This window comes from Globicephala melas, chromosome 1, assembly GCF_963455315.2.
Source record: "Globicephala melas chromosome 1, mGloMel1.2, whole genome shotgun sequence".
Lineage (NCBI taxonomy): Eukaryota > Metazoa > Chordata > Mammalia > Artiodactyla > Delphinidae > Globicephala > Globicephala melas.
This window is the reverse complement of record NC_083314.1, coordinates 48,883,621-48,904,861: the sequence shown is the minus strand read 5'-3', so window position 1 is coordinate 48,904,861 and position 21,241 is coordinate 48,883,621.

Here is a 21,241-nt window from a genome sequence, read left to right as displayed (position 1 = left end):
GTCCCCCCACAAAGCAGTGAGGCAGGGGGTAGACTAGTGCTACCGGGGGCTTATTCTGTGCTTTCCTCACATTACCTCAGGACAGCCCCCTACCCATAACCAACCTGAGGTTAGTTGCTGGACAGTCATTCTAATCAGATAACTCTGAATGCAGGAAGGATGCTCTCTTCTCACCTCTCTCTCCGGTCTTTACTTAGCTTCTCAAGGCAGAACCATACGAAGGAGGTCAGATACCTACAGCTTTTCACGGCTTTGATTGGAACCAGCCGGTACTGACTGGACCGTCTGGGGAAGCTGTTTCCTCGAAGGAAGATGCTGGACTTATCGGTGTGTGGTGAAATGAGACAGATTGCTCTAGAGACCCCTTCTGTTGCCCCTCTGGGCTGTACGGGGGCGAGGAGGGGAGGGCAGAGGGAGGCCTGGGACTGTTCCAGCGTGTAGTGGTGTCACGACAGCTGGAGCCAGTTCTGGTCAAGGCTTGGCTGGGTGCCGTGGATCCCCACGACCTCTGACACCAGGTGCCTAGTGCACCTCCTGAGGTTCCTGCAGCCATGATCTGTTTCTTCCTTGTTCAATTGTTACAAAGATTCTTCCACATCAAGGATATTTTGTAAAGCTATGCCAGGATCTTGGGGACAACGAATGGGGGGCCATCCCAAGAGGGCTGTTATACCCATTTTGAAGATGTGGACCTTGAGTGTCAGTGGGGTCAGGTCTCCCAGCCAGTCAGGGATGGCATTGGGGGCAGGCCCTTCTGGCTCCATAGCTCCTGTCGTCACACCGGGCTGAGGCGGGGCAGGGTCCACGCCCTTGCCTCTTTGGTCATTAAGCATTGTTTAGAATGTGACTCAGAATGCGATCCCTGTGTGTGAGAGAGAGACACCCAGCAAAGGCTCAGTGAACTCTCCTGGGTGTACTGAGTATGACAGGTGCGCCTGATGCCACTGGATGTTACCAGCTGAGGTGGGAAGGATGGAGGATAAGAGGCAGAAAAGTCAGAGTGTGTCCCGGGGGAGAGAAGAAGCAGGTGAAAGAACAGAAGGAAAGAAAAGTGCAGAAGAGACGGAGGGACACCCCCCCTCGCACACACACACCCTGACTGTCCCCTCTAGGCTCTTCTCTCCCCAAAAAACAATTCAAAGAAGGTACCGCTGTCCTGGCCTCCGTGACACTGGTTCCCAGGACTGCCCGGCCTTGTTGTGCCTTTAACAGGAGAAAGCAGGCGTGACCAGGGGCCTGCAGCTGGTCAGGGACGGTGTGAAAGCCTGGGGTGGGAGTGAGGGCATCGGGTCACAAGTCCCAGAAGCTGGGCTTGGGAGAGGCTGATGGAAGGAGTCTGGGAGGCGGGGCTCCACCTCAGGGGGGGCGGGGCGGGTGGCCTGGCACTGCAGACAGGGCAGCCGATGGATGTCATGACAACAGATAAGAAGCAGGCCTGCCTCGCCTGCCTGTGGGAGGCTGAATAACGGCCTCCACATACGTCCCTGTCCTAGCCCCCTGAACCTGTGAATGCTGCCTTACATGCCAAAAGGGACTTCACAGGTGCAATTAAGTTAAGGATCTTGGCGATCATCCTGGATCATCCAGGTGGGCCCCAGCTAATCACAGAGGTCCTCTCTGTAGCTGCAAGCCTCCCCAAGCATGTAGTGTAGCAGAAGTTTCGTTCATCGGATGAAAAAAAATTTCTTTAATTTTTATTGGGGTATAATTGATTTACAATGTTTTGATAGTTTCTGCCATACAGCAAAGTGAATCGGTTATACATATACACACATCCACTCCTTTTTAGATTCTTTTCCCATATAGGTCATTACAGAGTATTGAGTAGAGTTCCCTCTGCTATACAGTAGGTCCTTATTAGTTATCTTTTTTATATATAGTAGTGTGTATGTGTCAATCCCAATCTTCCGATTTATCCCTCTCCACCCTTACCCCCCCGGTAACCATAAGTTTATGTTTTACATCTGTAACTCGATTTCTGTTTTGTAGATAATTTCATTTGTAGCCTTTTTTAAGATTCTGCATATAAGGGATATAGCTGATGAAAACTTATCGAACGCCTAATGCGTGCCGGGGACTGCTCTGCAGACCCGGAATACAGCAGCGACTAACACAAAACTCCCTGTCCTCACGGTGTTCATAGTCTAGCGGAGGAAGACAGGCAGGAAATAGGCCAGCACTTGTGTATCAGGTGGCGATAAGCACTGTGGGGAAAACTAGCAAGGTGAGGGCATAGAAAGTGCTGGGTGGAGTGGGGATGGGGTGCTCAGTGGGGGCCTGGTAAGATGCAGTTTGAGCCACAGAGCTCTCTGAAGGAAGGGAATAGCCGGACCCAGGCTGGGGCAGGAGCATGCCAGGCACTTTCAAGGGTAGCAAGGAGCCCAGGGTGGCAGAGTGAACAGTGGGGCAGCGACAGCACGTGGAGTGTGTGCAGAAGCAGAGGGTGGATGGTGTGGGCCCTCAGGACAAGGGAGCCCCTGGAGGATTTTTAGCAGAGGAGTGAGCTGGTGTGAGTGTTAAAAGATTCCCTCTAGGAGACCCGAGACACCTCCTTTCCCTGTTCTGCTACTGGGCCCGCTGAAGGGTTGGCCCTCAGCTACGTCACTAGAAGGACAAAGAAACCACTCTTCATGGCTCCATCCTCCTCTTCCTTACCCCATTTCTCCTCATTAGTGGACCCACTGACCTATGCATGGTCCTCTCCTCTCTTCATTTGCACAACAGCTCCCTGCCCCCCAATACCCTATCAGTCATTTACACTTTAGTGAAATCAAGGATATGTATCCCGTTACCTTCTCCAACGCTGTGGATTGAATTGTATCCCCCAAAAGACATGTTGAAGTCCTCATCTTCAGTGCCTCAGAATGCGATGCTATTTGGAAATAAGGTCATTGCAGATGTGATTACTTAAGATGAGGTCATACTGGAGCAGGGAGGGCCCTTAGTTCAATATGACTGGTGTCATAAGAAACTGATGTGAAGATATGAGAAAGGAATGTCAAGTGAAGACAGAGGCAGAGATTGGGGGGACGAAGCTGTGAGCTGAAGACTGCCAAAGATTGCTGGAAACCACCCAAAGCTAGGAAGAGGCAAGGAAGGATCCTTCCGTAGAAACTTCAGAGGGAGAGTGGCCCTGCCAACACCTTGATTTCAGACTTCCAGCCTCCAGAATTGTGAGAGAATGAATTTCCGTCTCCATTATTTTAAGCCACCCAGTTTGTAGTACTTTGTCATGGCAGCCCTAGGAAACCAATACAGGGGTGTTATCTTTTTTAGGATCTTATGCCTAATTGTGAAATTTAAGATTTTATCCTCTCCAAAGAAGATTTCTGCATTCTATTAGCCTACCAATCAGACCTTCCCTGAAGGCAATAAGGCTTTGTTTTTGGGGGGAATCCCAGGGCTCCACGAGAATTCAAAAGGGCCCATTTCTCTCCACTGCCTGGAGGTGCTTATGTTTGGGGAGTGGGGCAGCTGGACCGCTGCCCCACTGCTGGGTAGAGTTTGGCTCCAGGACACTGAGAGTGTGGGTTTGGGAAGAGGAAGACATGGGGGTCTCAGTCCTGCAGTGTTGCAGAGGCTGGATGAAGGGGGCCCGGAGCCCAAGGACATTAGATGCTCAAACCTTGACTACTATTTATTTGTCTGAGGATTAAACTATCCATAGCTGGTAATTACTGAGCCTTTCCCTGTGCAGGTCTGTTCACGGGCCGGAGATACAGAGTGATCAAAACAGAGTTCCCTTCAAACAAACACTCGTGCGCAAATGTCCACTGCAGCGTTACTCACGGCAGCAAAAGGTACAAACAATCCAAACGTCCATCGGCTGACCAACGGACAAGCCAAACGCGGCATATCCACACCATGGAATGTCATTCAGCCAGAAAAAGGAAAAAAGAAGGACAGCTATCCGATGCGGTGAGAGGAACCGCAAAGACATCATGGTAAGTGAAAGCAGTCAGACACAAAAGGCCGCCTATTGTACGATTGCAATTATATGAAACATTCAGAATAGCTAGATCCACGGTCACAGGTTGGAGGAGGGAAGAAAGGAAGCAACTGCATAACGGGTATGGGGTTTCCTTTTGGGGTGATGTACGTGTTCTGGAACTAGGTAGTGGTGCTGGCTGCACAACACTGTGAATGCACTAAATGTCACTGAGTTGTGCATTTTAAAACAGTAGATTTTATGTTATTGTACTACACAGACACACAAAACCCAGAGTCCCTGCCCTTCTGCATTCAAGTGAGAGGAGACAGACAATTAACAAAGAAGTATACATTTAACACAAGTGCTGTGAAGACAAGACAGGCTAAGGGGACAGAGAGTGACGGGGAGGTGTTGTTTTACAGGGTGTTCACTGTTGGCCCTTCTGAGCAGTATGTGAGGGGGAGAGCCCAGGAGATGGCTGAGAGGGGACCCTTGCAGGAAGAGGGAGCAGAAAAGACCAAGACACTGAGGCAGAAGAAGGCTAGAGTGTTGGGGAACCAGCAAGAGGCCAGCGGGATGGAGCTGCGGGAAGAGGGCCTGCAGGGGAAGAGGTCAGGGCAGAAGAGGCAGGAGGCTGCCCAGGGAGGCTCGTGGACCAGGAGCCTTGGGAACCCTGAGGGGCAGGGGCGGGCGGAGGAGCGCAGGGGAGGGAGCATGCGCAGAGGCGCGGCCAGGAGGCTGCGGTCACAGGGATTCACGGCTGCCTAATGAACAGGTCGAGGAGACTGGACAGCCTGGCTTTGGCTGTGTCAAGTAATACTAATGAGAGTTATTCAGACGACTTACCTCTGGTCTCGGTTACCACGCAACACGGTCAAGATTAAGCAGGTGTGTAACTAGGTGAGGATTTTTGTCTTGCTTTTTGAGCTCAATGCCTAGGTATGTTCATTTATTTTTCACTTAGGTTGCATTGAATGACATACTGTATTTCACACAGGTGGGTCTCCTGTTGTTGTCCGCCTTCCACGGGGTTCCCTGATCCCCTCACCCTGCTTTCTTCTTTTCCATTGCGCCTACTTCTCACTACTCAGGCAGGTATATACCGCTGTGTGGTTAATTTCCGTGTCCTCTGGGCCAGGCTACAGTACCCAATTATTCAATCACACACCAACTTCGTGCTGCTGTGAAGGTATTCTGAGGATATGGTACACATCTACAATCAGTTGACGTTTAGGAAAGGAGCTTACTCTTTTTTTTTTTTTTTTTTTTTTGCGGTACACGGGCCTCTCACTGTTATGGCCTCTCCCGTTGTGGAGCACAGGCTCTGGAAGCGCAGGCTCAGCGGCCATGGCTCATGGGCCCAGCCGCTCCGCGGCATGTGGGATCTTCCCAGAATGGGGCATGAACCCGCGTCCCCTGCATCGGCAGGCGGACTCTCAACCACTGCGCCACCAGGGAAGCCCAGGAGCTTACTCTTGATAGCATCTAATCGGTGGAAAGGCCTTAACTACAGAACTGAAGTTTCCCTGTGGAGGAAGAGATTCTGCCTCAAGACGGCAGCCTCCTGTCTGTTTCCAGGCTGTCTGCCTGCCCTGCAGACTTCAGACTTGCCAGTCCCCACAACCACATGCACCAATTCCTTGAAATAAATCTCTTTCTATATCTACTTCTATACATACACATATGTAGACACACACACACACACACACACACTTATATATATCTCCTACGGGTTCTGTTTGTCTATTTACCGTCCCCTCCCCCAGATGCCTGTTTCCTTCACAGCGGTGTCCCAGGGCCTAGCGCAGTGCCTGGCAGTGGTAGGGGCTCAGTCAGTATTGCCCAATGGATAGTTCTTTATAATTCTTGTTTATTTGTGTGGTTGTTGGCTCGGCTTGAAAATCAAGGGAAAAAAAAAGACCCACAACAGTCTTACCTGAGCTGGGATTTCCCAGGGGAACCCAGGGTTGTGGGTCCTACTCTTGAGTGTGTGCGTCTATTTGCAGCTGAGAAAAAGCTGTGGCAGTGAAGAAAGGTTGCAAATTTAAACTCAAGTTCAGGTTCTCCTAGCAACATGCCCACCCCCGGCTGCTGGCTCGTGTAATCCAAGCAGCAAATACGCACAGCTGGGGCAGTTCGCGTTCCTAGGAGAACAGGGACTCCTGACTGCCGTGCTACTACCAGGGGCATGGACTGGGCGGTGCCTTTTGATTCCCCAGTAATTGTTTTACAGCAAGGTGTGCAGGAGGACCCAGGTGAGTGGGAGAACGAGGGGGAAACGCATAAACCCTGATGTTTGTTTGTTTGTTAGTATGTTTGTTTAGGAGCTAGTGGTTCGTGCAGAGCCTCTTGTTTCAGAAAATGTCCCAAATGGGTTTGCAATTAGGGACAGAGTCTGTAGGAGCTTATGAAGCAACCAGTTCCCCGTGCTGGCTGGCTTCCAGCATCCGTAGGCCATCTGGATCAGAGCGTAAAGTGTGCGGGTGGATGGGGGGCGGGGTCTAAACACCAACGGATCAAACTGGCATTGGTTGGGGCCGAGAGGGATTTGGGTTTCCAGATTTTACATTCACTTAATTACAGTCACAGACCATTCTGACCTCCGTCTTCTATCCAGTTGTTAGGGCCGAGTCAGTCAGGTTGACTGGTTGAAAAACAAACCAGGACACCCTCCCCCGTCGTGGCCCTGACTCTCACTTTGTTGGCTTGGAGGAACGTTAATTAGCCTGGAGAGGATGGTGTGGTGTTGGTTGGGGGATGGGAGAACAGAAGAGGGCCAAAGAAAATTCCGCTCGTGGCCGCCCTTTATAAGTATCGTCTCCAATTGGTAACCACCCTGTGTTACCGCTTCTACTTCGTAAAAAAGGAAGCTGACTCAGAGGGCTGAGCTGTCCTAGTAAGTGACAAAGCTGCGATGTAGGCCCAGCTCTGTCCCATTCTGAAGATCGCCTTCTTTCTCCCATGTCTGCTGCCCAGGTGGAATGACATCATCTGCTATAGGATTTGAGGGGAAGCACGAAACACAAGTTCCCTCCTAGAGAAGCCTCAGAAGGAGTAGGTAGCAGAAAAAATACTATGTGATCATTGAATTGATTTTATTTTCCTCTTGAACACGTGGAAAGACTGTTTCAGAGCTTCTACTACAGTGAGGTGGTGTCATGGGACTGAGTTTCTGGCTAATGGATGTGGCTAAAGGAATAAACTCCCCCACCCAGTATGGTCCCCAAACCTGCATGTGATCTCCATGTGCTTTCTTCCCACCTGCTGGTGGATGCAGAGGACCCAGGGTGGGGGTCCATGGCCCTGCAAGATAGTGGAGCCCATGGGAAGGAGCCTTGGGTGCCCCAATGACTTTGTGGAGCAGAATATCTCCTACCCTTGATGATACTGGATCACGAGTGAGAAAAGCCTTTGTTGTGTCAAGCCCTTGGCTTTGGGGGTGTTTGTTACAGCAGTTAGGCTGTGCTGACTTATACAGGGCATACATGGGGGTAGGTGATAAGATCCCTTTTGTTGGGGCTGAGAGAGAGATATTTGGCAGAGGTGTTTCCATGAGGAGGTGGGGAGGAGCCTCCTAGCGTCAGAGGGGTGAGGTTTCATTAGCCACCCTAAACTAGGAGAAAATGTGTAAAAATTGCAGTAAACACCCTCTAGTGGGATCCTTCCTGAACTGTAGTTAAAGATAATAATAATAATGATAATAAAAATAAAAGTTAACTTTTATTGCAGACTCACTTTTCTAAGTGCTTTACATGGATTTTCTCATTTACCCTTCATAATATCCCAATGAGGTAGGAACTACTAATGTCATCCCCACCTGACAGGTGAGGAAACTGAGACAAGGAAATTCCCCTGTCGCCGGAAAGTCAATGGCAGAGCCGGGATTGGAACGCAGGTATGTTGGCTATGAAGCCTGCCTCTTACCTGCGATGTCTATCTCTGTGGAATGTGCATTGACCCTTTTTCATGAGGACAGGATTCAGCTCTCTCACTTTGTTGTCCGAAGCAAAGGCGGAAGTAATTTGGGTGGCTTAAGTGTCCCAGATTGCTAAGGAAGCCATGCTATTTGAACTTCTCTGAAATGGTGCCAAATGTTCCTGGAAACATCCCGGAGGGAACAGGAGTGCTGGGGTGATGGGGAGGAAGACAGTGGGAAGGGGGGAGGCTGGCCCGTATTCACTGTAGGTTTAAAGCGAGGGGCGTATGTAGACCTGTGCTCAGGCAGAGGGAGCCACAGGGGCTGGACCTGTGTTCCTCTCGTCACCGCAAGTGGGGTCCAGCTGCTCGCCGCTCAAAAGCCATGAAAGAGGCAAGGTTGGTGGAAAGGAGTTTGCTTTATTTTGGTTGCTGGCAACTGCGGGGTCGGGCAGGGGAGGGTGGATTCCTGTCCAAAGGCTGACTCCCCCCCTCCCCCCACTGACAATCAGTGGGCAAGAGCTTTTATAGACAGAGGGAGAGGGCTACGTGCAGAAACAGCACAGTCGGCTCTGACAGTCATCTTGCAATTGGTCATGCGGTGGTCTGACCAGTGTCATCTTAATTGTTTTAGGTACAGTTAATCTTCAGTTCCAGGGTCGGTTTGTTCCTATTTCCTTGAGGCCAATTCTTGGAATTGTGGCAGCTTATGTCATGGCTGCAGTCTGGTCATCATGTAGTTAACATCTTCCACCTGGCGGGGGTTTCAGTGTCTATAAGACAGCTCACATGGCTCAGAATATTATCTGTAGCCCTTGAGGAGGAACTAAAAGGTCCTTGACTTTGCTTAACGGCTAAACTATTATTTAGTCTTGTTGGATTGTTTTCTTTTGCTTCTGCATTCTCTCACTTCTCTCATTAAACTTATTCTTTGGCTAAAGTTTTTCCGCAGACGAAAGGCAGGCAGAGGACATGAGGGGCTAGGACCACAGGGTCCTGCTCCGTTTCACTCTGACCCCGGGACCCCTCTGGAACATGCCGGCTCATCTGCAGAGGGGGCTCTTGGTGGGAAGAGCCCTGGTCGCCCTTTCTGCTCTGTGTCCTGAGAAGAAGGACAGGCCTGAAGGTACCTTACACAGGAGAGGTGCTTGACCAAAGTTTATTGAATCTACATAACAAATACTTATAAAGGGCCTACTGTGTGCTAGGCAATGTCCTAGACCTGGGGATGCACTAGTGAGCAGAGGGACACGGCCCTGCCCACATGGAGCTTTCAGTCTGGATTCTAGATGACGGATGTTTCACTGGAGGACCAGCTGGAGGTCACAGGCACCACAGAGTTGGGGTGGGGTGGGGAAAAACTCAGGACGGGGCGTCCAGCAGCCTGCAAAGCTAAGTCATACAGTGTGACTGGGACAGGCTTGTTTACCTGCAAGTGTTTCCAGACAGCTAGAAGCCATTGGTAGATACAGTGCATTTCAGAGGTGAGGGAGGGAGGGGGAAGGAGCCGTTAGTGGTCTGGCTGCCCTCAGGGAGCCAGAAGGGGAGCTCTTGGGTGGCAATGTGGATAATTCTTTTCTAGGACCAGCAGGAACCATGCCCAGAACAGGCTCTTTCCATTTCTGATAGCACTTTGGGATCTACATTTGATTTGCTCAGTGCCACAGGCATTCAGACGGAGCCGAAGTCTTGTGTCAGATGAGGAAAAACCTAATCATTGGTTGGTCTGGAGTCTGGAGACGCGACTTGCTGTCTGGGGCACTGCGCAGAGGCAGCCTCCCTTCTCCCCACTGACGCTAGCGCTTCCCTGGGTTAGGAACATTCCATAGTGTAAGCGTTTTCCCTTTGATGGTTGTCTGGCCCTCCGGAGCAGGCGACTTGATGTCCCGATTCCTTAAACGGGATGAGTTCTGAGTGGGAGCAGCCTGGGCTCAAGAATAGGCCCCCTGTTAATCTAAGCTGCGTCAGGAGTACGGAGCCTGCTGACTCTCTTCATGTTCCAGGTAAGCGCTTGGACCCCACATACTCAGCATGCCAGGTTTAGTGACACTCACGGTAACTTACAGGTGAGAGGGCAGAATTCCAAAAATAGCCCTTTTCCGGTCATCTCTCCTGACCTCCAGCCGCCCGCCACGCACACCCCATTCCCAGCTGCTCTCTGGACGTCCTGCCACACTTCAAAGTCAATGTGTCTTCCTTCCCTCAAGCATCATTTCTAGAGTCTTCTCCATGCCAGGCCCACTAGGGGTGGAGATAAAGAGTCAGAGAAGAGATGACCCCCTATTACGTGGCCAGTCTCTGTTTTTTGGTTGTTATTTATTTATTTATTTATGGCTGTGTTGGGTCTTCGTTGCTGCGCGTGGGCTTTTCTTTAGTTGCGGCGAGCAGGGGCTATCCTTTGTTGCGGCACACGGGCTTCTCATTGCAGTGGCTTCCCTTGTTGCGGAGCAGAGCTCTAGGCTCGTGGGCTTCGGTCGTTATCGCACACGGGCTCAGTAGTTGTGGCTCGCGGGCTATAGAGCACAGGCTCAGTAGTTGTGGCACACGGACTTGATTGCTCCGCGGCATGTGGGATCTTCCCAGACCAGGGCTTGAACCCGTGTCCCCTGCATTGGCAGGAGGATTCTTAACCACTGCGCCACCAGGGAAGCCCTAGTCTCTGTTGATCTGGTCTCCTCCTTCCTCCACTGGACCAAGCATTCCTTGAGAGCAGGCGCTGCTTTTGCTCCCCGGTGTGAAGTTCTCAGCACCTGGGGGGTTAGCACAGAGTAGGTGCTCAATAAACACTTGTTCCTACCTGTCGAATAAATGAAACACCTGATGGGGGAAGCCGAGAAGGGAACCAGCAGTTGTGGTGCACCCCGCACACGTGTTAGGGTGGAGGGGAGCAAGAGGGGGGCACTTAACTATGTCCCCGGGGTGGCGCTCAGGGACAGCTTGCAGGGGGAGGCGATCTTGAGCTGAGGACTGAAGAATAAGTGGGAGAAAGGGGAAGCGGAGAGAGGAGAAGCAGCGCAGGGCACCAGCTGATGGTATTCTGGGGCAGTGGAAGGCGGCAGGGTAGCAGGCCCAGGGCAGGTGGACAAGCTCATCTTTCTGCGAAGCAGCCCCGCCTGCCCTGACCCCCCAGTTTCCGTGGAGGCACCCGAGACCTGTTCTCTCTGTTCTCCTGGAGACTTTTCCGGCAACCCTCCACAGCCCATCTTCTGTCTTCCTTGGGACTCTTGTTCTCTGGGTTCTGTGCTCGCCCTTCCCCCTGGGGCCTCCGTCCTGGTCCCACCGTCCTGCGTTTATGTTCTGCTTGCCTGGGTTACTGTGCAGGCTGCCGAACTGGTCCTTCTGCCCTTGTCTTGTTTGGCTCCAATCCACCCCCAGACGCTTCCGCCAGATTCTTTCTAGAGCTCAGTCCTGACGGCAGTCCTCCCTGCTTGGTAGCTTTCAGTGGCTCGCAGATGTCCACTAAATTAGGTGAAAACGTCTGGACTGGGCATGCGGGGACTCCAACCTGTAGGTCTACCTAACCTTCTAGAATCTTCTTCCATTGTCCACATTCATGTGGCCAGCACCACACTGGACTCTTTACTCTTCTCCAAACGTGCCTGAGTTCCTTCTGCCTGGACTGTCTGTCCCCACGTCCCCAAATGTCAGTGGGATCCTATACATCTTTCAAGGCCAGTCTCCAGCTCCGCTCTCCCCGTGAAGCCTTTCGCCGCTCCCCAGGAAACTTGATTGTCTAGCTCTTACCTCGTGTCACGGCACAGTTCTAAACTTCCCGCTGAACTGCTTCTCCTGGAGCATGAGGGGTCGTCACCAAGGTTGGCAGCAGTGAGGGGCTAATACGTGCCTGATGGCCAGAGGACCCAGGGAGACCCCAAACCCTAGCATCCACTACCCACAAAGTCCCAGAGGGACAGTTAGAGGAAGAGCAGAGACGAAAGAAGAGTCAAATTGGATGCAGCTGGGTTTGGGTCCCCACGCCTCACACAGCAAACTGGGGTAAGCTGGGCTGAGCCTGTGGGCCTTGTTCTCCCCAAATCTCTGCTCCTCCTGTGCTCTGGGCAGCTTCATGGAAGGACAGGGAGAGGGCATCAGCCTGGGCCAGTGAACTGATCTGCTGCAGGAACAGAGGAGACGGATGGGCCAGCCACCGCCCCACCCCAGCCCATGTTTCAGGAACAGTGGCCACATCCACCTGCAAATATGGGCCAATCGGTGACCTGCAGTCTGCCCAATCAGATGAGCATTCTCCCTCCTCGGGACAGAATGACGGGAGGTATGCAGAGATGGGGAGCCCTGAGATGTCTCCTCTTACCTCTGGAGTCCTCCCCCGCAACCCCCAGCACAGCACTGGAGACAGAGTGGGAACAACAGGGACCTGTTGGATGAATTTGAAACCAGTGCTGCCAGAGTGAGTGATGGTCTGGGTCTGCCCTCCCGTCAGGGTACAGACCTGGAATCTCTAGACAGGATGGAACTGACATCAGAGTGAGCCCTCTCCCTGCCTCCCCACGAGTACCCATACAGCAGTGCACAATAAGTGCCCATGGCCCCCTGGGCTAGGAGGATTCAGAAGAGGTGTATGTGAAGGTTTACACCCAAAGATCCTGGCTCTCTTTGGGAGACCATCACAGAGGAAATAGATATTGCATGACGACATGGAGCCAAGATTAAGGAAAGTCTAAGAAGCAGAACAAGTCAGGACAAAACCACTGGGCATTGGAAATACATGGGCTGTGAGAGTGAATGTGACCCTCTCTGGTTAGGGAGAGAGGACAGAGGGGAGGAAGGGGCCATGGGGACCTGCATAGGGACCCTGTATCAGAGGGAACTTTTAAGAGATGTGTCAACCAGGGAACTGAAATCCCAAACTCGTGTCTGCCCTGCCAGGTGCTGGGGCTCTGGTCAACTTGCCCCAATCCTCTCTCCTAAAGCGGGTCTTCTGGCTCTGCCTATCGTGTGCAGGCAGTGGGTGATGCTGGTTGGCTCACTGCTTCACTTGCGGGTGGGATTTGGGGTAGGGCTGCCTCTTATTTCTCTCCCTTACTCTGCTGTCAACTCCCATCCTGTCTAGAGGTTCCCAGTCCTGGACTCTGAGATGGGGGCAGCCTTATTCTCGTGATACTGGGCCAGTGGTCGGGGGGCCTGGACTCCACATCTAGGGAGATCAGAATGGGACCAGCACGCGGATTTGTTCTCCTACAAGGACGATGCGGCTGCCTAGTGGAGGTGTTCACTCAAGTTCTGAATAGAGGTGCCTGCAGCTGCAGGCGATGTCCCAGGCCAAAGTGAAAGCCAGAGCTTCTGTGATTCTGCCTTTGCGGTGGTTCTGAGTAGGATCCTAGATAACTCTCTTGGCTGCTTCTTCATCCTCCAAATGTTTTGGGGGATCATAGTGTCTATTCCACAGGTTTCCTAAAGAGCAAGCTGCCTTCTAAATTCAATGTGGAAAAAATCCACAAGACATTCTTGATCATTTAAATTTCCCATATGGAACTTTGTGGTTTTGGATCTCAACTGCACGTTCCTTTCCTGCACCTCCAAATAAAAATCTCTTGTTTGAGGAGTTTTTAATAGTGAGGACTTGAGGGTCTTACTTTTGAAGCAAGTGTGCTTGTATTTGCCCCTCGTCACATGGCTGCTAAAGTTATGAAGGATCAGGAACTCCGAATAGCGATGGCTATTGTTCTTGCAAACGCTTTCCCCAGTGTTATCTTGTTTGAGTCTCACCACCCCTCTGTGAGGGAAGTTGGGTAGGTGTTTATTTTTATCATCTCTCCAGGCACTGGCTGATGGGGGCCGGGCCGCAAGGAACCAGGGCGGAGCTGCGGTTGGAATCTGGACTCTCGCTGGGTCCTGTTCCCTAGATGCCACCCACAGGGCGAGGAGGCTGCTCCCGGCCTCAGGGCTGCAGACGCCCTCTATCTTTGTCTCCTCAACAGCCCAGGGCAGTGCAGGGTAGTCAGGGATTTCCTGGGACAGGAGCCTCTACCCCCAGCCAAATACTCTCTTATGGGAGGAGAAGCCTGAGGACCCCAGTGGGAACAGACAAGGGAGAAAAGAGCCCCTGCAGACAGCCCTGCTTTTCCAACTGAATTAATTTCCTGTGAGCTAGATCCTACCAGTCCTTTTGGTGACATTCTCTCCACCCACCAACCTTCCCTTTCTTTTGCCTTCTCTTCCCTTCGTCCCTGCAGAGGCCCAGGACAGCTAGACCCCGACGCTCTGGACCTTCAACTCCACCGGCCTCCCCACCGCCGATTCCGCAGGTCGCCACTGGGTGGCGCAGCCGCCCACAGTGTGCGGGCTCGGGTCACGGCTCTGGCTGTAGATGGCGCATCCTGCCTTCCATCTCCTCCAACCCCAGCTGGGAGCCGGGCTCCTAGGTGCGCTGGAGAGAGGAAGCAAAGGGAAGGGGGTGCCTTCCTGGAGCCTGGGCGCGGCTCCCAGGCTTTGGGGCCAGGTGGAGCTGAACAAGGCTCAGGGTCGTTTAAGGAGAAGTGGGCGGGTCTGGATGCCCCGGGGTGGGGCAGCGTAGGGTAGGAAGGGGTGGGGAGAGGAGGACTTGCTGGAACTTCTTTTTCCTCAGGCAAGCCGTCTCAGGATTAGAATAGGCCAGATAATTGCATTCCAAGAGCAGAGGAGAAAATAGCAATGCACGTGATTTGGGGAGGGGGGTTTCTTAACCTATTAACAAGCACACAACACTTACTATATGCCAGGCGCTTTACAAATGTTAACGCCTTTAATGCTCAGAACAACCCCACATCTCATTTTGCAGCTGAGGACACTGAGGCACAGCTTCCCCAGTTAGTAAGTGGCATAACGGGGGTCCCACCCAGGCAGTCTGGCTCTCCTGCAGTCTCCTCTCAGGGCTGGGGTGGGCATCAGACGCCCTTCTCCTCGCAGACTCTAAGGAGGCATGCCTGGACTCTGTGTATAGTTTAGCTCTGATGCCCTCCTGCTTTATTAATTCATTCTTTCAACCAATGTGGATGTAGGGCTTCCTGTTTGCCAAGCATGCTGCTTGGCACTTGGGCTACGGTGGTCAGCAAAACCAGCCACAATCCTTGTCCTTGTGGAGACCTTATCCCTGTGGAGCTAGTCGGGGAGACAGAGATTAATTAAATAATCATACCAATGACACTTACGGAGATCAGTATTCTAGAGAAGGCTCCTTTTTCCTCCTGGCCCCACTCCTTGCCCCCTACCTGAGGCCTGCTGGGCATGTCTGAGCCCCTATGTGTCTGCTCAGGAGCTAAGGGGACAGATGGTGACTAAACTTAGTTGCACAGCCCTTTGTGACTTAGAAGGCAGCTCACATCCATTATCTTGTTTGGCCTTATCCAGGATTGCCTGGCGTGATTCTCTTGGGGAGCCAGGCTTTTTAGAAAGGGATGCTTTAATCCAGAAAAAATTCTGGGCGAGACTGGAAAAAGTCTTTGGTTTCCGACTTGGGTTTGAATCCAGACTGTCACCTGATTTGTAGTGTTTGCCAATTTCTGTGGTCCATCTGTTGGTGGATTTCAAGTTACCAATGTGATGTCACTGAATAAGGAATTGGGAAGAGATGCACAAAGCTGACTTTCACAGCCTGTGTGAGCATGCACCAGCCCACTGGTCGTGGTGTCTCTTACTAGCTGTGTGAACTGGGGCAAGTGATTTAACCATTGTAACTTCAGTTTCCTCATCTGTAAAATGGGCTAGCGATACCTCTCCCAGAGTATTGGTGTGTAGATTAAGTGACTTACTGTTATCCCTACCTATCTCATCGAATCCTTATGATGCCCTTACTCATTCTACTTACTTGGGTCCATGTCTATTTTTCCAATAGACTATGAGCTCCTTAAAAGTAGGGACCACGTCACACTCATTTTGTTGTTGTTGTTATTATAGTTGTTGTTTTGTCCTATTTTTTGCCTTTCAAAAAAAATCGAAGTATAACTGACTTACAATATTACATTAGTTTCAGGTGTACAACATAGTGAGTCAATAGTTTTTATACATTACAAAGTAATCACCATGATAAGTCTAGTTATCATCTGTCATCATACAAAGTTATTACAATATTATTGACTATATTCCCTGTGCTGTACTTTACATCCCTGTGACTTATTTATTTTGTAACTGGGAGTCTGTACTTAATACCCTTCACCTATTTTGTCCACCCCTCCCCCCATCCCTCCCTTCTGGCAGCCACCTGTTTGTTCTATGTGTCCATGAGTATGTTTCGGTTTTATGTTTGTTCATTTATTTTGTTTTTTAGATTCCACATGTAAGTGAAATCACGTGGTATTTGTCTTTCTTTGTCTGACTTATTTCACTTAACATAATTCCCTCTAGGTCCACCCTTGTTATTGCAAATGGCAAGATTCCATTCTTTTTTATGGCTGATTAATATTCTATTGTATATATATATACCACATTGTCTTTATCCATTCACCTATCTATGGACACTTAGGTTGCTTCCATATCTTGGCTATTGTAAATAATGCTGCAGTGAACATTGGGGTACAGACATCTTTTTGATTTAGTGTTTTCATTTTCTTTGGAAAAATACCCAGAAGTGGAATTGCTGAACCATACGGTAGTTCTATTTTCTTTTAATTTTATTTATTTATTTTTTTATACAGCAGGTTCTTATTAGTCACCTATTTTATACATATTAGTGTATACATGTCAATCCCAACCTCCCAATTCATACCCCGTCCCCCACCTCACTTTCCCCATTGGTGTCCATACATTTGTTCTCTACATCCGTGTCTCTATTTCTGCCTTGCAAACCGGTTCATCTTTACCATTTTTCTAGGTTCCACATATATGCGTTAATATATGATATTTGTTTTTCTCTTTCTGACTTATTCACTCTGTATGACAGTCTCTAGGTCCATCCACATCTCTACAAATGACCCAATTTCATTCCTTTTTATGGCTGAGTAATATTCCATTGCATATATGTATAACATCTTCTTTATCCATTTGTCTGTCGATGGGTGTTTAGGTTGCTTCCATGACCTGGCTATTGTAAATAGTGCTGCAATGAACATTGGGGTGCATGTGTCTTTTTGAATTATGGTTTTCTCTGGGTATATGCCCACTAGTGGGATTGCTGGGTCATATGGTAATTCTATTTTTAGTTTTTTAAGGAACCTCCAGACTGTTCTCCATGGTGGCTGTATCAGTTTATGTTCCCACCAACAGTGCAAGAGGATTCCCTTTTCTCCACACCCTCTCCAGCATCTGTTGTTTGTAGATTTTCTGATGATGCCCATTCTAACTGGTGTGAGATGATACCTCACTGTAGTTTTGATTTGCATTTCTCTAATAATTAGTGATGTTGAGCAACTTTTCATGTGCCTCTTGGCCATCTGTATGTTTTCTTTGGAGAAATGTCTATTTAGGTCTTCGGGCCATTTTTGGATTGGGTTGTTTATTTTTTTAACATTGAGGTTCATGAGCTGTTTATATATTTTAGAGATTAATCCTTTGTCCGTTGATTCATTTGCAAATATTTTCTCCCATTCTGAGGGTTGTCTTTTCATCTTGTTTATAGTTTCCTTTGCTGTGCCAAAGCTTTTAAGTTTCATTAGGTCCCATTTGTTGATTTTTGCTTTTATTTCCGTTGCTCTAGGAGGTGGGTCATAAAAGACCTTGTTGTGATTTATGTCAAAGAGTGTTCTTCCTATGTTTTTCTCTAAGAGTTTGATAGTGTCTGGTCTTACATTTAGGTCTTTAATCCATTTTGAGTTTATTTTTGTGTATGGTGTTAGGGAGTGTTCTAATTTCAATCTTTTACATGTAGCTGCCCAGTTTTCCCAGCACCACTTATTGAAGAGACTGCCTTTTCCCCATTGTATATCCTTGCCTCCTTTGTTATAGATTAGTTAACTATAGGTGCGTGGGTTTATCCCTGGGCTTTCTATCCTGTTCCATTGATCTATCTTTCTGTTTTTGTGCCAGTACCATCCTGTCTTGATTACTGTAGCTTTGTAGTATAGTCTGAAGTCAGGGAGTCTGATTCCTCCAGCTCCATTTTTTTCCCCTCAAGATTGCTTTGGCTATTTGGGGTCTTTTGTGTCTCCATACAAATTTTAAGATTTTTTGGTTCTACTTCTGTAAAAACTGCCATTGGTAATTTGATAGGGCTTGCACTGAATCTGTAGATTGCTTTGGGTAGTATACTCATTTTCACAGTGTTGATTCTTCCAACCCAAGTACATGGTATATCTCTCCATCTGTTTGTGTCAAAGAAATCTTTGATTTCTTTCATCAGTGTCTTATAGTTTTCCGAGTACAGGTCTTTTACCTCCTTAGGTAGGTTTATTCCTAGGTTTTTCATTCTTTTTGTTGCAGTGGTGAATGGGATTGTTTCCTTAATTTCTCTTTCTGATCTTTCGTTGTTAGTGTATAAGAATGCAAGAGATTTCTGTGCATTAATTTTGTATCCTGCAACTTTACCAAATTCATTGATTAGCTCTAGTAGTTTTCTGGTGGCATCTTTAGGATTCTCTATGTATAGTATCATGTCATCTGCAAACAGTGACAGTCTTACTTCTTCTTTTCCAACTTGGATTCCTTTTATTTCTTTTTCTTCTCTGATTGCCATGGCTAGGACTTCCAAAACTATGTTGAATAATAGTGGTGAGAGTGGACATCCTTGTCCTCTTCCTGATCTTAGAGGAAATGCTTTCAGTTTTTAAGCATTGAGAATGATGTTTGCTGTGGGTTTGTCATACATGGAGTTTATTATGTTGAGGTAGGTTCCCTCTATGCCCACATTCTGGAGAGTTTTTTTTTTTATCATAAATGGGTATTGAATTTTGTCAAAAGCTTTTTCTGCATCTATTGAGTTGATCATATGGGTTTTATTCTTCAATTTGTTAATATGGTATATCACATTGATTGATTCGTGTATATTGAAGGATCCTTGCATCCCTGGGATAAATCCCACTTGATCATGGTGTATGATCCTTTTAATGTGCTGTTGAATTCTGTTTGCTAGTATTTTGTTGAGGATATTTGCATCTATATTCATCAGTGATATTGGTCTGTAATTTTCTTTTTTTGTAGTATCTTTGTCTGGTTTAGGTATCAGGGTGATGGTGGCCTCGTAGAATGAGTTTGGGAGTGTTCCTTCCTCTGCAATTTTTTGCAAAAGTTTGAGAAGGATGGCTGTTAACTCTTCTCTAAATATTTGATAGAATTTACCTATGAAGTTATCTGGTCCTGGACTTCTGTTTGTTGGAAGAGTTTTACTCTCAGTTTCAATTTCATTACTTGTGATTTGTCTATTCATATTTTCTGTTTCTTCCTGGTTCAGTCTTGGAAGGTTATACCTTCCTAAGAATTTTTCCATTTCTTCCAGGTTGTCCATTTTATTGGCCTAGAGTTGCCTGTAGTAGTCTCTTATGATGCTTTGTATTTGTGCGGTGTCCGTTGTAACTTCTTTTTCATTTCTAATTTACTGATTTGAGTCTTCTCCCTCTTTTTCTTTCTTTCTTTCTTTCTTTTTTTTTTTTGCTGTACGTGGGCCTCTCACTGTTGTGGCCTCTCCTGTTGCAGAGCACAGGCTCCGGACATGCAGGCTCAGCAGCCATGGCTCACGGGCCCAGCTGCTCCACAGCATGTGGGATCTTCCCAGACCGGGGCACGAACCCGTGTCCCCTGCATCAGCAGGTGGACTCTCAACCACTGCGCCACCAGGGAAGCCCTCCCTCTTTTTCTTGATGAGTCTGGCTAAAGGCTTATCAATTTTGTTTATCTTCTCAAAGAACCAGCTTTTAGTTTTATTGATCTTTGCTATTGTTTTCTTTGTTTCTATTTCATTTATTTCTGCTCTGATCTTTATGATTTCTTTCCTTCTACTAACTTTGTGTTTTGTTTGTTCTTCTTTCTTGAGTTCCTTTAGTTGTAAGGTTAGACTGTTTGAGATTTTTCTTGTTTCTTGAGGAAGGATCATATTGCTATAAACTTCCCTCTTAGAACTGCTTTTGCTGCATCCCATAGGTTTTGGATTGTTGTGTTTTCATTGTCATTTGTCTCTAGGTATGTTCTGATTTCTTGTTTGATTTCTTCAGTGATCTCTTGGTTATTTAGTAATGTATTATTTAGCCTCCATGTGTTTGTATGTTTTATGTTTTTTTCCCTGTAATTTATTTCTAATCTTATAGCATTGTGGTTGGAAAAGATGCTTGATATGATTTCAATTTTCTTAAATTTACCAAGGCTTGATTTGTGACCCAAGATGTCATCTATCCTGGAGAATGTTCTGTGTGCACTTGAGAAGAAAGTGTAGTCTGCTCTTTTTGGATGGAATGTCCTATAGATATCCATTAAATCTATCTGGTCTGTTGTGTCATTTAACGCTTGTGTTTCCTCATTAGTTTTCTGTCTGGATGATCTGTCCATTGGTGTAAGTGAGGTGTTAAAATCACCCACTATTATTGTGTTACTGTCGATTTCCTCTTTTATAGCTGTTAGCATTTGCCTAATGTATTGAGGTGCTCCTGTGTTGGGTACATATATATTTATAATTGTTATATCTTATATTTGGATTGATCCCTTGATCATTATGTAGTGTCCTTTCTTGTCTCTTGTAACATTCTTTATTTTAAAGTCTATTTTAACTGTTATGAGTATTGCTACTCCAGCTTTCTTTTGATTTCCATTTACATGGAATATCTTTTTCCAACCCCACACTTTCAGTCTGTTCTGTCCCTAGGTCTGAAGTGGGTCTCTTGTAGACAGCATATAGATGGGTTTTGTTTTTGTATCCATTCAATCAGCCTGTGTCTTTTGGTTGGAACATTGAATCCATTCACATTTAAGGTAATTATCGATACGTATGTTCCTATTAACATTTTCTTAATTGTTTTGGGTTTGTTTTTGTAGGTCCTTTTCTCCTCTTGTGTTTCCCACTTAGAGAAGTTCCTTTAGCATTTGTTGTAGAGCTGGTTTGGTGGTGCTGAATTCTCTTAGCTTTTGCTTGTCTGTAAAGCTTTTGATTTCTCCATCAAATCTGAATGAGATCCTTGCTGGGTAGAGTAATCTTGGTTGTAGTTTCTTCCTTTTCATCACTTTCAGTATATCGAGCCACTCCGTTCTGGCTTACAGAGTTTCTGCTGAGAACGCAGCTGTTAACCTTATGGGGTTCCCTTGTATGTTATTTGTCGTTTTTCCCTTGTTGCTTTTAATAATTTTGCTTTGTCTTAATTTTTGTCAGTTTGATTACTATGTGTCTTGGCGTGTTTCTCCTTGGGTTTATCCTGCCTGGGACTCTCTGCGCTTCCTGGACTTGGGTGGCTATTTCCTTTCCCATGTTAGGGAAGTTTTCGACTATAATCTCTTCAAATATTTTCTCGGGTCCTTTCTCTCTCTCTTCTCCTTCTGAGACCCCTA